Genomic DNA, 18,562 nt, shown 5'->3' on the forward strand with positions numbered 1-18,562 from the left:
ACAGTATAATTATGCAGAAAACATGTTTAGGTAGAGAGCTCCTACATTATGTTGTACCAATCTAACGGAATTAACCAGCAGATTGACCTTGCCTATACTCATAAAGAAAGTATTGTAACATCATTCCAAGAACATGCCATCTGACAGTTGTCCAGCTCTCACTGTTTTAAGTATCACCACTATAACTGCTTATTTTTTGAGCCTGGATAAGATCCACTAGGATTTTGTTTTATGAGTTTTAATGAAAAGGTGTTGTATTTCATGAGATGAAATCATAACACAGCGGGTTTGGAAGAATTTTGAAGATTATTTTTTCAGAGTGTTGGCACATGGCATACTCTGTGGATTTATATGCATATTAAAAAAATATAGAGATATTTTTTCATTGGATTGAAATAAGAAGTAAGATATAATCCTTCCTTAATGATCTGGAAGAGTCCTAAAGTACAGTAAGAAAGATGCAGATAGTAGTTCACATTATATAGTGTATATGTACACTGATTGCATTTTGCGGAGAACTGTTACTTAGCAACAATATAACACCATAATATAGCAACAACGTCCTTTCATTTTAGAAACATTTCTTCATGGTCTTTACTGTATATCATGACTGGGTCACGTCACGTTTTGGCATTGTAATTCTTTTACAGCAAAGAGCTATTCCCATATTTGAAGTATATAAAGATTATTAGATTTCTGTTTCTGTAACTGATAGAATTTCCTTTTGGAAGAATCATTGAAAATATCCAAATATGCAAAAAATAAATAAAAAATAATTACTCTTCTATGATTCTTCCACTTCTAGCGGTTTATTTTTTATTTTTTTTAATTGTGTCAATTTTTTTTTCAACAAAAAAACAAACAAAACAGAAGCGAACACAGACATTGACATGTGTCTCTGTAAATTGCATCCATAATACATAATATCAATAAAGCGGAAGAGATTTGGTTCTAATACATTTGCAGTGTCTTCTTTCAAATATAAGTATACATAGTAATTATGCTGAGAATGTTTGAATAGCATAAAATTTATAGGGGTGCAGCAATAATAAAGACAGAAATGTAACGATATGGAGGAAAGCATTACAGTATATTAAGAGAGCCCTTTGGAGCCTCTAAGTGGACGAGCTATTGGCCAGAATGGAGTCATTCCATCTGTCCCATTTTGCATGGTATTGTGCTAGGGAACAGCGTGTCTGGTAGACACATTTCTCATGTCCCGAACCATCGTTGACCAGTGCCCTCCAATGATTGATATTAGCGAACCAATTATGTGCAATTATTACTTTAGCGAAAGTGATGAGGCACAAGGCATATTTGCATACCATAATGGAATGTGTTTCCTCCAAGTCAAAACCGAACATGGCAGGCGATAAGGGTGGAAGAGTAGGCTCTGTAAAAACCACATCCGACCATACCTCCTTCCAAAGATCAAGTATTGTAGGGCTTTCCACAGCATATGCCAGAAGTCCACATCTCCTGTCCCACACCTAGAGCATTTAGTATCCGGTCTCAGACCTGCCCTATTGAGAGTCACAGGTGTACGATAAGAACGATGAAGAACGTAAAATAATACTTTTTGGTATTTTATACAGGGGGTAGAAAACCTCATTGAGCCCAGTATCTGCGCCCATTGGGTCTCGTCTAGGATACCAAGATCGGCCTCCCATTTGGCCCTTAACCTATCTAGGCTTTGTGAGGAAACATTGGAGTTAAGTGTAGCATATATATACTGGAGATCTGCTTAGTCTGGCCCAGGTTTATGACCAACATTTTAATCGGAGAGGGTGAAATATGAGGCGTAGTCCCGCCAAATTGTGGCTGTATTGCATGACGCATTTGGAAATATCCAAAGAAAGCCTTGTTAGGGATGTGAAACTCTTTGCACAATTGTTGAAAGGATTTAAGAGTATTGTCCGTATATAACTGTGCAACCAAAATAAGCCCTGCTTTCAACCAAATGTTCTCCTCCGCCAGAGGTAATAATTCCTTAAATGTAGCATTATGCCATAGAGGGGTATCATTGTCAATGTCTTTCCATGTGAAATATGAATGGGACTGTTTCCATACAATCCTGGTCTGCCTAAGTGTATGTGGAAGACCCCATGTGGAGCACCGGTTAAGAGAAAATGTAGTGATGATAACGAGGGGCCTACCCTCTCAATAAAAAACCCAGAGAATGTAGGCCAATCACGTCCCTGCACCCAATTAGTTATGTGCATTAACTGAGCAGCTAAATAGTACATACGTAGGTCAGGAAGGCTGAGACCGCCATCGCACTTGGCTCGCTTCAGTGTTCCCAAGGCTACCCTAGGAGTCCTACCGCCCCAGATAAATGTTGAGAATATTCTGTGTATCTTAGCAAAAACTTTTCTTGGGATATAGACAGGGGAATGCTGCATGAGATAAATATATTTGGGCTGTATTACCATTTTAAGGAGATTAATTCTGCCAGTGACTGTAAGGGGAAGTTTCTTCCAAACATTGATTCTCTTTTGGAGATTTGCATTGACCAGATCCAAATTCTGAGTTACATACTCTTTGACCTCTGGTGTAACCCAGACTCCCAAATATTTGAAACAGAGGGTCCATTGAAATGGGGAAGCAGTGGGGAAGCTAGCAGGGATACTACCCCCCAGTGGAAAGATGCTGGACTTGTCCCAGTTAATCAGTAAACATGAGAATGTGCCAAATAAATTAACTGTTTCAAGCATTGCTTTTAAAGAAGGACCCCCATCTTCCAGGAAAAGTAACATGTCATCAGCATATAATGCAATGACGTCAGTACATCCACCCATGGTAATACCCTTGATATCTGGGTGTTCTCTAATTATGCAGGCCAGGGGCTCAATAGCTAATGCAAAAAGGGCTGGCGAGAGCGTACACCCCTGCCTAGTACCACGGCCTAAGGGGAAATGAGAGGTAATAAAAGCATTGACAGATACCCTGGCTCTAGGGGAGGAGTAAAGTAACTGGATCCACCTTATAAAATTTGGGCCAAAAGCAAATCTGCGCATAACCCCCATAGATAGGACCACTTTACTGAGTTGAAGGCCTTGGCGGCATCCAGAGACACCGTCACTGCCCCCGACCCTGCCACATCCCCCTGTTGCAAATGACAGAATAGTCTGCGCATGTTCTGTATTGTTGACTTGCCTGGCATAAAGCCCGTTTGATCACCATGCGCTATGGTGGCCATAACAGAGTTCAGGTTCACTGCGAGAATCTTAGCTAAAATTTTTATATTAGTTGATAATAATGAGATAGGGCGGTATGAATCAGGGATGGTAGGGTCCTTACTCGGTTTTGTGAGTACAATTATAATTGCTTCCATCATAGAGGGTGGCAGACCACTGCAATGGAATAAAGCATTAAACAAATTCAAAAGATAGGGGAAAAAAAGTCCCTATATTTTTTGTATACTTCTATAGGAATGCCATCGCTCCCTGGTGCTTTCCTATTGGGAACGGAGGCTATAGCTGCCTCTATCTCTACTGCTGTGATGTCTAGTTCTAGTGAGGCAATAGCAGAGGGAGACAAGCAAGGGAGCAGAACTAGTGTCAAATATTCCTGCAATTGATGTGGCGTATACGAAACCCTGGAAGTGTACGGTGAGGAGAAGAAAGAGTAAAATACTTGAGACTCTTCAGCCACAACAGGGTCGTTGGACAATAAAGTCAGCCAGAATGGGTTGAGTTTCCATATGCGATTATTAAAGGCAATTGAGTATCTAGAGTCATATTTAAAGGGGAGTGATCTGAAATGCCACACTGTAAGTGCTGAATATCTAGAATTTTAGGAAATAGATGAGGAGATACTAGTACCAAATCAATTCTTGATAAAGTATGAAAAGTGGGGGAGTGGCAAGAGAATTGTCGTTGCAATGGATTATGGATTCTCCAGACATCCACCAACCCCAGCTCCGCTATCAGTGATGCAAAGGGTGTTGGGGAAGACCAAGGGGGAACAAACAGGTCCACTCCCCCATTCCACTTGTCAAGGGTTTTATCAATGTAGTTATTAAAATCACCTACACAAAGAACAGGTGTGTCCGGGAATGGAGAGATAAATGCAACTGCATGCTTTAGAACCTGATTGCTATATGGAGGTGGTAGGTAAACAGCAATAATATGGAGGAGTATATGGTTAACACGGGCCCTTAGAAAAACATATCATCCGTAATGATCAATTTGGCTATGTACTACATGGACATTTATTGACTTCTTGATAAGAACAGAAACACCCCTGGCATTATTAGAAAAAGTGGAATGAAACATGGAGCCCACCCATGGCTTTTTGACTGCTAGTGTTTTTCTGTCTACCAGGTGTGTCTCGGAGAGACATACAATATCCACCCTGTATTTCTTCACCTGTGCAAGCACCAAAGCACTTTGACACAGTCATTCAGCCCCCTAACATTCCAGCTAAGTAGGTTAAGCACCTTAGGATCTATCGCCATGTCATTATATATTGACAGTCGAGCCGGACCGGGTATAGAGCATAGACTTCACATCGTGAAAGTAGAGAACTGTAATTAACAAGGTACCGGACAGTGTCAAGGAGTAGTCCAGTTGTACCTATTCTATAAGTTAGGGCAGAAATATGAGGCAAACAGCTGCACCATATATAGCATCCACGGAGACACAAGCACATAAAAATAACAGTGACAATAATCCCAAACATTCCCAACCATCCCCCACCCTGCATATCCATAAAAACTAGATATACCTGTTATCCTAAGTAACTAAACTATATGAAAGTTACAACTTAACCCTAGGGGTACAGAGAAGAAGCCCTGTAAACTATATCCTAGCATCTAGCTCCTTAGAGGCAGGATGGAAATAATAAACCCCAGGAACCATAGGCATATTTGCATAATTAAGATAGGATATTAGTTACCAGTCCACACATATGTGAATATTAATGCCAAAGTTGCTCATTCAGTCCAAGTGCTGGTTACCTAAAGTAAAAGGAGAATGGTACAAATAACAGAAGACAAAATAGACACAATTAGGCCTGGTGTTGGACTTGGTGGTCCAGCCAAGTCTCTGCCTCCCGCGCTGAGTTGAATCATGGAATATTGTATCTGATGGTCCTTAAGCTTTTTCTTAACATTCAGGAATAAAGACCTGGATTTACATAGTTACATAGTAGGTAAGGCTGAAAAAAGACTTGCGTCCATCTAGTTCAACCTGGTATAGATATCCATTGCTGATTTGGTAGGTTCTGCTATTTTACAGACAAATTATATTTCTTATTTGTACCCATGGATGTTTTTCTCCAGTAAATGTTTGTCCAACTTTGCCTTGAACGCATTTAATGAGCCAGCCATTACCACCTCTCTGGGAAGAGAGTTCCAGAGTTTGACTGTTCTGACCGTAAAGAAATTCTTTCTACTAGCTGAATGAAATCTTTTTTCTTCTAATCTATACTCATGCCCTCGCGTCCTAGATTCCTTTCTAGTAGAAAATAGGGTGTGTGACAGTTCCTTATATTGGCCCTTGATATACTTGTACATGTTGAGCATGTCCCCCCTTAAACGTCTCTTTTCTAATGTAAATAGTCCCAAATTGCTTAATCTCTCCCCGTAGCTTAAATTCTCCATTCCCCTAATAAGCTTTGTTGCTCGCCTTTGGACTTTTTCTAATTCTATGATGTCCTTTTTATAGTGTGGGGCCCAGAACTGTACTCCGTACTCTAGGTGAGGTCGCACCAATGCTTTATATAGTGGCATAATTACCCTTGAGTCCCTAGTTTCCATTCCCCTCTTAATACATGCCAGAATTTTGTTGGCCTTTTTTGTAGCTACATTACAATGGGCACTACATCCTAGATTGCTGTCTATTAGGACTCCTAGATCCTTTTCAAGTATGGAATTACCCAGTTCCTCTCCGCTAAGGTTGTAACTTGCACACTGGTTGTGTCTCCCAAGGTGCATAACCTTACATTTATCTACATTGAACCTCATCTTCCATTTTTTAGCCCACTCATCTAGAATTGCAAGATCATTTTGAAGCATGGTGACATCTTCTGGTGATTTGATGACTTTGCTAAGTTTTGTATCGTCCGCAAAGATGGATACATTGCTGAGTAACCCTATCCCAATATCGTTAATAAAAATGTTAAACAAAATGGGCCCCAAAACCGAGCCCTGGGGCACTCCACTTAGTACCGGTATCATATCTGATACGGCACCATTCACAACCACTCTTTGTTCTCTATTACATAGCCAATTCCCTACCCATCTGCAGATATTTTCACCCAATCCTAGGTTCTCCATTTTATTAATCAATCTCTTGTGTGGGACAGTATCAAATGCTTTAGCGAAATCTAGGAAAATCACATCTACAGCATTTCCATTATCGAGGTTTTTGCTAACCTCTTCATAGAACCCTAGTAGATTAGTTTGGCATGAACGATTTTTCACGAACCCATGTTGGTTAGTACTGAGTAGACGGTGATTATCTAAATATTCCTGGATACCATCCCTTAAAAATCCTTCAAATAGTTTACCCACAATTGATGTTAAACTAACGGGTCTGTAATTAGCGGGATCTTCCTTTTTTCCTTTTTTGAATATTGGCACTACCTCTGCTATTCTCCAATCTTTTGGTACTATACCTGACGATAGTGACTTGCTAAAAATATAATGTAGGGGGGTAGCTAGTTCATCCCTTAATTCCATTAATACCCTCGGATGAATCCCATCTGGCCCTGGTGACTTATTTGTTTTGAGTTTGCTTAGCCTCAGTATTATTTCCTTCGGCGTGAAATCCACAATGAGATCTGGCTTATTTGTCCCGTTTGTGGTAAATGTTCGTTCCACAGTCTGCTCTCCCTTAGTAAATACTGATGAGAAGAACTCATTTAACAGTTTTGCTTTTCCCTTGTCCTCAGTAACACTTTTTCCACTAGTATCAGTTAGTGGGCCTATGTTTTCCTTAATTAAACGTTTACTATTTATGTATTTAAAAAACTTCTTTGGGTTGGTTTTGCTTTCAGTGGCTATGCACTCTTCATATAATATTTTAGCTGCTTTGATTGCCCCTTTACAAGTTTTGTTTGATTCTTTGTATTTTGCGAACGCCTCCTCATTCAAGTTATTTTTATAGAATTTAAAGGCTCTGGTTTTATTGTTGATAGCTGACCTTACTTCTTTGTCCAACCATGGTGGCTTTTTTTTGTTGAATTTACCTTTAATTACTTTAGGAATGTATTCAATAGTTAGTGAATCAAGCACCTTTTTTAGAGTATCCCACATTTCCTCTGCATTTTTTCCCTCCATAACCGTTTTCCACCCAATTCCTGTAAGGGCTTCCCTGAATAATTCAAAGTTCGCTTTTCTGAAGTTTAGTATTTTTGCAGATCCTTTTTGATGTAATTTACTGAAGTTGATTTCCAGTGAAACCATATTGTGATCACTATTCCCTAATTGTTCAATTACTTTTGTGTTTGAAACTAAGTCTGTGTTATTTGTTAATACTAAGTCCAAGAGCGCCTCATCACGAGTTGGAGTTTCTACCGTTTGTGTAATAAACTGGTCTTTAAGTAAGCTTAAGAACCCATTGCTTCTTGCTGATTTACCGGTTTCGTTTTCCCAATCAATGTCGGGTAAATTAAAATCCCCCATAATTAATACCTGACCCTGATTTGATGCTTGTTTGATTTGGTTTAAAAGAAGAGACTCTTCCCTTTCATTTATATTTGGTGGTCTATAGCATACCCCTATTATAAATTTGTTTTTTGGTTTCTTATTATTGTCGGTTATCTCTGCCCACACTGTCTCTGAGTTGTCGTCTTCCAGGTCTGTGCTCATATTTTTCTCACATGATGTTAAGTTATTATTTACATATAGGCACACACCCCCGCCCCTTCTATTTTCCCTGTCTTTCCTGTAGAGTGTATATCCCTCCATGTTTAATGCCCAGTCATGCGACTCATTACACCATGTTTCTGTAATACCAATGATGTCGTAGTCATCTCTACTGATCACCGTTTCAAGCTCCCCGATTTTACTCACTAAGCTTCTTGCATTAGCCAGTAAGCATTTTAATTTATGTTTATTTTTAGATATGGCTCTAATATTGTGATTAGTTTCACCCCAGGACCCATTTGAATTCTTTACTAGCTTCCTCTTTCCCCTCTCCCCTTCAATAGACTCTCTACAGGCCTCCCCACCATGCACACTGCCTGCCCTCTCCATAGTTCCGGGAATTCTTCCTCTGTCATTCCCTCCTTCCCGTATACTAAGATCATCTGTACCTAAGAACTGTAATGGGGTAACGTGACTGTTACAACATAACATTTTATTACATGACATTCCTGATGCACCCTGAGAGTTACCCCCGATTATACCCTTGTTATGTCCCAGGGCTTTGTCTATGTCTCCGTCCCCCCCCCCATCTCCTTCCCCCATATGATTCCTGATCCCAGTCCGGCTTCTCTCCCTGATGGTCCCATAATGTCTTGCTACCCCCACCCCCCCGTCGCCTAGTTTAAAATCTCCTCCAACCCTCCAACCATTTGTGATCCTCCATGGCAAAGTCAGGGTAGATAGAGATAGTATGGTTATCCAATTTTAATGGACCCTGTGTCCGAGCCAGTCTCAGTAGAGTATCAAGGACTTTGTAGTGCAAGAAGCGGGCTATGAAGGTATTTGCAGGTGCACCCGGTGAGGGTGGTCTGGAAGGCAGTCTGTGTACCCTCTCGATGGAGAACTGTGGACTAAACTCCTCCCGGTTAAACGACTTGAGTAGCCAGTTTTCTAGGAATTGAGGAAGCCCTCAGCCTTCTCCGGAATCCAAATATGCGTACATTATTGCTTCTCAGGCATCCCTCCTTGTCAGATAATTTTGTTTTAACAGCCGACATTTGCGTCGATAGGTCATCAACTTTACCCTTCAGAGGATAGGTCAGAAATACGGTGCTCAGCTTCACCCACTCTCTCCCATAGCTTTTGCATGTCATGTCTAATCAGTGAGATATCTATCTGCACCTGACCTATTTTGTCTGTAACACGCTGTTCGGATGACGTTATGGCCAGGAGAATTTGTTGAGTTGAATGAGTGGTGGTATCGGAGGGAGCAGACCCTTAAGGGTTCAGATGGTGAAGGGGGGTCACAAGATTGAGAAGGGGGGGGGGGGTATTAGGCTGAGAGATGCTGGCATGTTTCTCCAGCTTGGAGGCTTCAGCTGTATTCCCAGTTTTCACCATAATATGAAATGCAGGAGGGATACAGTGGGAGCACTCGTATTGTATGTCCTCTCAGGTATCAGCACCTAGGGGTAACTCAAAAGGATAGCCCTCAAATATACACCTCAACTGCAACCCTCCCCAAAAATTATATATTACTGAACTGTAGCTGCCTAATAAGTTGAGTGCACCTGTGTGCCTGAGAAGTTCACTCTCCAGGTGTTAGTGCAGGCTCACCGTGATGATGGAGCAGATGCTCTTATAGCTTTATCAGACCCATGTGCAGCAGGATCCCAAGATGGCATCTGGGTGCTGTCTGCAGTCTCCCCACGCAGAACCTCACAAAGGCCAGCCACTATCCCCATCCGGAGCACCCCAGCACAGATCTCAGGATGCTGGCCAGACCTCAGGATGCCGGTAAGTCTTCCTCTGGCCCTGAGTGTAGCAGGGTCACAAGATGGCGCCTGGGCACTGCCCACAATCCCCGCTAGTAGAACGCAACAGGGACCAGCCGCCAGCTCCATCTGGAGCTCTCTCGCTCAGATCTTAGGATGGCAGCGGCAGGCACGCGGCTCCCAGGGCAGCAAGCAGCATGCACAGCGGGACAGGAGTCTCGTTAACAGGAGCGTTAAAAGGAGAGAAGGTGCACACCAGTCCCAGGGAGTCACCCAGCTCACCGGAGGTACACCGGAGAAGCAGAACTGTTTGTAGGAGGTGAGGTACTGGCAACAGGCAGCCTATAGTTTCTTGGGAAGGATAGATTCAAGGATCTTGGCGGAGCTCACTCTCCTTGCGTCCTCTCACATGCTCGGCCCAGCCACGCCCCCTTCTAGCGGTCTATTTACTAAGCCTTGGATGTATATAAAGTGAATGGTGATAAAGTACCAGTCAATCAACTCCTAACTGCCATGTCACATGCAGAGAGACCCTCTAGTTACTTTTCAGTGATTTACTACATTAATATGTTTTCCAAAAATGTTAACTTTTTATCTTTCAGATAAATTTATATTGTATTGTATATTGAATTTTTTGTTTATCCAGTAGTCATGGCCCACAGCTACAGTGTATAAAGTAAGTACATTGACATTGCGATAAAGCCCAGATTAGGGGAAGAAATGTCAGGGAACTGCTATCAACTGCGAGAGTATCAAGCAGCCATAACTTTGTGACATTCGCACACATTTGTTTCTCACTCAAAATAAAGTGATTTTAGTTATATGATATATACCCACAGTCTTTGCAAGAACACAGTAAATGCTGCCCCTTCATCTTGATGAAAGTAAGTAAATACCCATCATTCCTGCCCTATTGATGGGCATAAATGTCCCAATGCCCCCCTCAGTCTTGATGGAAATAAATTATGCTTTCTCCCATTTTAGTGAGATTACAAAGTGCCCCAACCCTATCTACCATTCCTCATTCCTGCAATCCTTAAAACTTCCAATGTATTCAATACCTTATGTACCTATAGGTCCTTTTACCTGTGACATTCTTGGCAGTTTACTTGGCTCTATATCTAGCTAGTACCTTTATGATGTGGCTGACAGCTGGTGACTTCAGTTATGCTGCTTTCAGACCGCAAAACTGGCTTTGACCAGGTATTTTAAAACATTTCTAAAAAAAAACGGTGTCTTTAAATGGTATTTCAGTGCAGTTTTTGTCCTTAAATGGTATTTCAATGCAGTTTTTGTTCCTCCACAACACTGAACCCATTTTAACCCATAGAAAACAATGGATGAAAAAAAAAATGGGTCTGAAACGGGTAGGACCCTGCTTTATTACCGTTTAGAAATACCAGTTCAATAGAAACGGTAAATTCACTCTGTACCTTTCAGACTGCACAAATTACCATTTTAAAACGATAAAAAAACATCAAAATAATGGGTAAAAAGTGCGGTCTGAAAGGGGCATTAGTAGGGAAAGTTACAGGAAGCAGGAAAACTCATAATGAGCGACTGACTGTTGGGCTGACGCCATGTAGCGCTTCATGCATACTGGTACAAATAGCAGGTGAGGGAGTGGGCAGCCACCGTCCCTGGTGTGTGGCTGCTATTACTGACTTCTGCATTAGTACATTAACTCAGACATAGGCCACTGAAATGGCATAAAAAAATCAATGGGCACTCATTATGTAAGCAATAACTAAATTCTTTTACCAATTTGTATTTGTCGCTGAAAGACCAAATATGTGGCAAATTAAGCCAAAATGTTTGCACAATGTTCACATTTTTCTTGCAGACTTTGACTTTCAGTGTTTGCAATATAATTCCCCTGTTTCATTTTTATACAACCAGGAAATCATAAACCTAAGAAATGAGAAGTCAAATGCATGTGGTTGCATAGGGAGAGGATTCAGCGGCAAAAAAAATTCCACTGTATACAGTAAGTCACTGGACTGTGCTAAGTTCTGAGGCCATATCTCCAGAATATATACAGTATATATAGTACATGACCTACAAAACTTACCCAGAAAAGACTACAAGATCAAACTATGTACAGGTTGGAGCAGAGAAGGGAAAGATGGGACATGATAGAAACTTCCCTATATACAGTAGCAAGGGTTTTACACAGCGGGAGACGTTCTTTACAGGAAGAAGTACAGTACTAGAAAACGAGGACACACACTGAAACTGGGAGGAGGAAGGTTCAGGGAAATTGACAAAAAACTGCTTCACAGAATCGGTTTTAAAAAAGTGGAATAGCCTCCCATCAGAGGTGGTAGAGGCTAAGACAGTAGAGCTATACAAACCTGCTTGGGATACACATTAAGAACAAAATTAAGGAACAAATAAGGTTTGAGTTGAAAAAAAGCAAAAAATGGGCAGACTAGATGTACAAGAGGATTTTATCTGCCATTAAAATTAACTTTTCAATCTGCAGGAACATTGATCATCTGAGTAACTCTCATGTTACTCAAGGATTGCCAGTGGATTCAGTCAGCCGATGGCCAGAAAATCTTTTCCAAGGACAGAGCAAGAGGTCTCTGCATGCCCCACGTTTTCACTGCCACCAGATACAGTTCTGAGAACATCGAGATGGATGCAAACCATCAGTTTTGCGGACATCTCTGACTCCATAATGTAATATAGCACAGAGCTGCTTTTCTCTATAGTAACTACGTATTGTAAAAATAGTCCCTAAGCTTGTTGAGCTAATGTATTGTGCAATGTGTATTACCCACCAATCATTTTGGTTGGCATAGCAAGAGCCCTTTATGGAATAATAGGATATATGTTTTTCATTGTGTTTTATTCCACCTTCCATAGTATTGGATAATGTATACCACTAATATGTTTTTCTCCCGATGGTTATTTCTGTACTTTTCATTTTAATGTGCATAAATCTATGCTGTCTAAATCATAACCAACTTCATATCTTAAAGATGTACTATAAAAAATAATGTCTTACAAATCCTCTTATTTATTGATTTTGGATCACACCCTGATTTTCTGTTGGATACCCATGGACCACTGAAAATTAGGTAACTTACACACTACTATAAGCACTTCCAGATATTTGTCTGAGGTTCTGCAATTTTATAGTTGTGCAATCTATTCTGTAATGAATAGCAGACAGGCGGAGATGCAGTTAATGACTTTATAGCAATCTTCTCTTTGGAACACAAACATGAAATTTATTTGAAGTCATCCTCCATACCATAATTTTTTGGTAAGTAAATGCACAAGCATGCCTGACTAGACATACATCATAATCCACTACAGTATGTAAAAGTGAAAATGTGTCCTTCTGTCTTTCTATACAAATCCACAGTTTACAAGGGAAGATCCTGGAATTTTACATACGAGCGTATTAAAACACGGCCGAGGCAACTAAAAAAATTCCAAATCAAAATTAATTACAGTACATTTTTTATTCATTTAAAACCCAAATTTTTGCTGCACACTCATATGTACAGTATGTTCCAGCATAACTCTGGAATGACTGCAGCAATTTAAACTTTGTACACATACTTACAATCTGTGCACAAACACTGTGGGGGAAACACACTCCTTGCACCACTAGGGGTGAGGCACCAGCACAGAGTATTTCAGCAGACAGCATAACTCTGGAATGGCTGTAGCAATTTACAACAAACTTGGTACACATTACATCCTATCTGTGAACAAACACTGTGGGGGTTAGACACCCCTAGCACCCCTAAGGTTGATCGCATCATACCGCATAACTCTGGAATGACTGGAGCAATTAGTGCCAAACTGGGTACACATATCAATTAAAATATGTGAACAAACACTGTGGGAGTAACACACCCCTAGCACCACTAGGGTTGGGCAGCAGCACAGACTATATCAAGGCATTTGTGATAGGTCAGTGATGACAGGGCTGCATGTGACAGGGACGGTGACATTATGTGAGAAGGGGAATGGAGAATGGAGATTTTGCATGCTTTTGCTTACAAATACTGGATAGCTTTATTTAAAATCTGTCATTTTAAAATTGAGCAAGGACATCCGCCATTCCAACTAAGGGCCTTGACTGCTAGTCAGACTAGACAACTGTTTAGAGAATACGCAAATCAAGCAGTTATCAAACAACTGCAGATGTGTACCATACACATAGCACTTGCACGACGGAAATGTGTATGGATTTTAAACACAATGGAGCCACAGTATGATTGACAGGAAGCCAGTGATCAGTCATCGAAATCAGTGTTGAATTAGGCCCTATACTTTGTTATCTAGCTCTTGATACACACAAATAACTAATTTACTGAAATGCAAGTGCCACAAGAGAGGTCATTATTTTTTAATTCTATTTATTTAACATATTGGCGCTATTGGTTATTGCAGTCTATCTCTTTCCTTAAATGGGAATAGTGAAACATTTCTCTTGGATAGAAGCTTAAACATAGTTATTTTATCTCACAGAAATATGACCTGCTGAAATTGCACATATGCCAAAATAGGATTACATTTATGAATATTTTTTGACAGCAACACAGATAAAAGTACATTTAACAGATTATGAATTGTTTTAATGTTTACATGCGCAACATAGGGCCCATAGAAATTGATTGGTCATGGCTCAACAAGGTAAACAAAACAGGATCGGTTTCTATCTCTGAGGGTAAATGTAAGAGTCTGCGAGATTGAATACAGGCATTGCCAGATTCCTGGCCAGTCTGGCCAAAGTGATATATTTAGTGCAAAATATGTTTATTGAAACTTAGAAGGCAAAACCGGGTTGGTTATTTGTCAATGAAACAAAATGAATTCTATAGCCATGCTGAGAAATGTATTGCATAAGCTAATTATAATTGCACAAAACAATGGATTTGTAATGGAAGAAAATACAAGACGCAAATTGTGTGTTGTATGTAAGAACTGTAAAGCTGTGATAGGCAAATATTCACATCTGCGCCTGCCAGTGGTATAGCCAGATTTTGACATGAAGGTCAGTGTCATAATGGAAAATTAGGAACCCCAGGGCTAAGTTATTCAAAATTCAAATCTCAACATTAAAAATAATATATTTCCAAATGGCATCAAGAAATACATTAATACCTCACCTATACATTAATGCCCCCTTAAGCTACAGCAACAATATAACTCAACACAGCCAAAACAAAATAATTTCTTTACTGTAAACAGAGTTTTCATTGACCGCCCTATAGTACATTTATCATTGCAGTGACTGCCATACACTTTATAAGGCAGTTTTTGATTACCATATAAAACAGAGCCGTTTTGGCCTACCACACATAAAATCCACTCATTACTAATTAATGCAACAAAAGTCATTACATTTTTCAACATCATTGTAACAACTGATTCAACATAACTAGCACCTTAAATTAAAAACTAGAGCCCTCTGAACCTACTGATCCCAGCGCAGCTCCTGTCAGAGAGGACGGGGCCAATCTGAGGAGGCTGCACACAGGCCCTTTGATCATATATAAAATGAGACGTTGACTTTACTATCCAAACAGAACTCCTCATCTTCCCTCCCTTCCAAGGAAAGATCCTATTTCTTACTCTCTTTGTTTCATTACAACATCTCCCTCCAGGCTGTTCCCCAAGATTACTGCTTGGGTGTCATGCCCAGGGCCGGATTAAGCCTTCGGGGGGGCCCGGGGCACTTTAAACAGGGGGGCCCCCTCCCACTTGTCACTACTGGCTGCAAACTGCACGGGAGAATATCACACTGTCAAAACACAGAGTAAAGGCAGTATAAACTTGGTCAATGGGTAACTGCAGAGGGGGATTAATATAAACATAAATACATATTATATATATAAAATACAACAGGAAATACCTGTGTTTGTCCCCTCTGTACCTAAGGAGATCTCACAGGCTCAGCACTGTCTCTGATTAAAAACCCTCCCATGATGAGGCCGCTGCTGCTGCTGTCCTCCATGGGCCTGAGAAGCATGTGTTGAGCTTCACCAAGCAGAGCACAGCACAAACATCTCAGCCTCTTACCTCGTGTGCAAAGTCTCACTGGGAGTTGACTAAGACCTGCAGTACCTCTCTGTTGAGCATCGAGGGTGAAGCAACCTATCACTGAAAGTGCTACACAGATCTGTCAAAATATTTTTGAGAGGGTGTGAAGCATTATCCAATAAGGATGTTTCCAATCATTCTCCTCTCTCCCACTATCTCTACAGAATCCAAAGGCATTCCTAGGACAGAACTGGCCTGTCTTACTAGCCTGTTAAGTCTCTTATTGTCGGCAGTTGATACACTGCTGCCCCAGCAGACCACTCCGTAGAATATGGCCGATGCCTCTACACAGTCGAAGAAGGTCTTCAGGAGCGCTCCCTGCACTCCAAAGGACCTCAGTCTCCTCAGTAGATATATATAGAGCAGTAGAATTATCTGACCAGTCCAATTTATTGTTCAGGTGAAAACCAAGATACTTGTATGTTCTTACAATCTCAATATCACCTCCCTGAATGCTCACAGGAGTTGATTTTATTTCTGCTCACCAGTGGAACCAACTTATCACAAACTTTGCTCATGTTAAGATCTTGGTGCAAAACATGACTAAGTTTCTTTGTTGATGTTTACCATTTCTGCTATCATTCGATGATCCATTCAAAAAGTTTACTGAAGATTTTCCACATATATACATTTGCACTGGTAGAGGTCTATGCCGCTGATTACTTTATGTGTATGTTTTCTATTGGTGTAGTCCCCGTGCTACAGTATTCTACTCTCATAACAGTCCCAATCATCAGAAACCCTCTGGAAACATAACATGAGGACTGTTCTAGACCAGCCTCAATGCTTTTGTTGCATTTCTATGTACTTTCAGGGGAAGTTTGGCCTGTGTACTTTTCTTATTAGCTGGGATAATTAGCTGGTTATTTTTGTTACTCATTTGTAAATAGAATTCGGCTAAAGAAAGCAACAAAGTCTATTTCTGCGTAGCTAACAAAATATCCGGCTAGGTTAAATGTAAGCCTATAGCTGACTTGTTCTCCCAATCCTTTTCCTTATTTCATGGTTCCTTGGACATCATTTGCAATGGCTCATTTACATCACAGATTTCTAGGACCAGACTCAAGCCAAAAGGTCTCTCATGATTAAACAAAAATGCATTGATCACTGATTAAGTTAATATATGTTCACTTCTCTACTGCTCTAGATGTTGTTACAGGTTTGACATTTTCGTAGGAATTAAAAGCTTTTCCTTTGGCATATTTCGCCCTAAATAGGAAAAATAAAACTTTGATACTTTGCATCTGGCCTATGATTAGCATAATTCAAATAGCTTCTTAAACACAGTGTTTTAGGTTTACTTAAGGTTTTAATATTATTAAGCTTCAGAGTTTTGTATACTGTAAATCATCCTAAAAAAAGAAACATGTTATTAGGGTAAATGTGCTAAAAGATATTTAGTAACCAAACGAATTAGTCGCACAGTTCTAGACTTGAGAAAGGAAAAAAGCCCAACAATGTGTAAGCATTACTCAGGCTTTTTCATTTTTAGATAAACTGCTTGCATCAGCCAAAGGCAAGCAAACATTAACTGAAGGACTTGTTTTATAAACCTGTCCAGTGAATATCTTGATGTGAGCCACTGCTGTTTATGGTCTTTGTGCTGTAAGTGGCTATGGAAATGAAAGATTTTCCATATTTTCAACAAACTGGAAATGTCTACACATTGGACATCTGCCTAGATTATTGAGCATTGTAGAATAAAATAAGGTCTGGCAGGACAGACATTTTCCCATCCAGACACTGTCTGGAGAAGGGCAATCTGGTTTGTTCTCCAATAAAATGTGGACTGGTGCAATTTCAGTTTTAATTAATTTGATATGCTTTCACTAATAATCTATCTTCCATGACATATTATGATTAGAACACAGGAGTCTCCACTAACTGCCCAATTATGCTTGGAAAATCGGTATAGCAAGCAGCTGCAGTAAGTGTGGTTGCCAGGGGCAATACATACAGTACATACTTTTACCATGATATATTTAAAGTTGTCTTGTCTAGACCATAGATTGTTGTACATTATTTGCAAGAGAAACCTGTAAGAGAAAGTAAAATACATGGAATACATACCACCTTTATAGACAGTGAAACAGTTATATAATACTGTTACTTTATATGATTTTAACAGTTAACAACATACAGATGGAGCCAGGTTATCTACCGGGCTGGCGCTCCAGAGCTTTCCGTCTCGGCGTATCTGAAGCGCATGTGCGTCCCGTTTTCAGCAAATGGCACGCTGAGACATAAAGCTCTATTGCACTGGCCGGATAGATGCATGTAATGACCACATTTTTAAAAACGTTTTATTTGTATCAACAGTTAAAACATAACAGGTCAAGCACTCTGACCAAGGGCCAGATGCATTAAACTTCAAAAGTGATAAAAATGGAGAGTTATAAACAGCCAGCCAATCAGCTGCTACCTGCCATGTCACAGACTGTGTTTGAAAAATGTCAGGTAGGAGCTGATTGGCTGGCTGTTTATCACTCTCCATTTTATCACTTTTGAAGCTTAGTGCACCTGGCCCCAAGAGTCAGAGTGGAAAACACAAATTCTGGAACTAAATACAGGCCAAAGAGTAAAGGATTCAGCAGATTGGGGTGGTTAGAAAAATATTAGATGTAAGTGAAGGTAGAAGTGTAGCTTTATGGGTTTACGTGTGCTTCTATAAATTAACATGTTTACATGCGTTACGTACTGTACTACTGTATTTGACTGATATGACATTTTATGCAGACATTGCAGACAAAATACATGCCTTCAAGACATTGGTACTCTCTGATGGCAGTGGGCTTTTTTAGCAGGTTAATAATCCCTGCCACACTATAAAAAATTTCAGGAATGGTTTGGGAAACATGACAAAATTCTAGATGTTGTTTTGGCCTCCTCAGAGTGAAATCTGATT

The 18,562-nt window shown here is 40.2% G+C and overlaps 1 long non-coding RNA gene across 1 annotated transcript in view; it reads left to right on the forward strand.

Moving 5' to 3' along the window:
* The window catches only part of LOC146026343 (uncharacterized), an 82,157-nt gene extending 69,671 nt beyond the window's left edge, over nt 1–12,486 (forward strand). The window contains exons 2-3 of the long non-coding RNA XR_014454435.1: nt 11,488–11,575; nt 12,074–12,486. This is a non-coding gene — a long non-coding RNA (uncharacterized LOC146026343). The remainder of the gene's footprint in view (nt 1–11,487; nt 11,576–12,073) is intronic.
* Nucleotides 12,487–18,562: the final 6,076 nt, after the last annotated feature.

Source organism: Crinia signifera, chromosome 1 (assembly GCF_055691185.1).
Source record: "Crinia signifera chromosome 1, ASM5569118v1, whole genome shotgun sequence".
In the NCBI taxonomy this organism is placed as follows: Eukaryota; Metazoa; Chordata; class Amphibia; order Anura; family Myobatrachidae; genus Crinia; species Crinia signifera.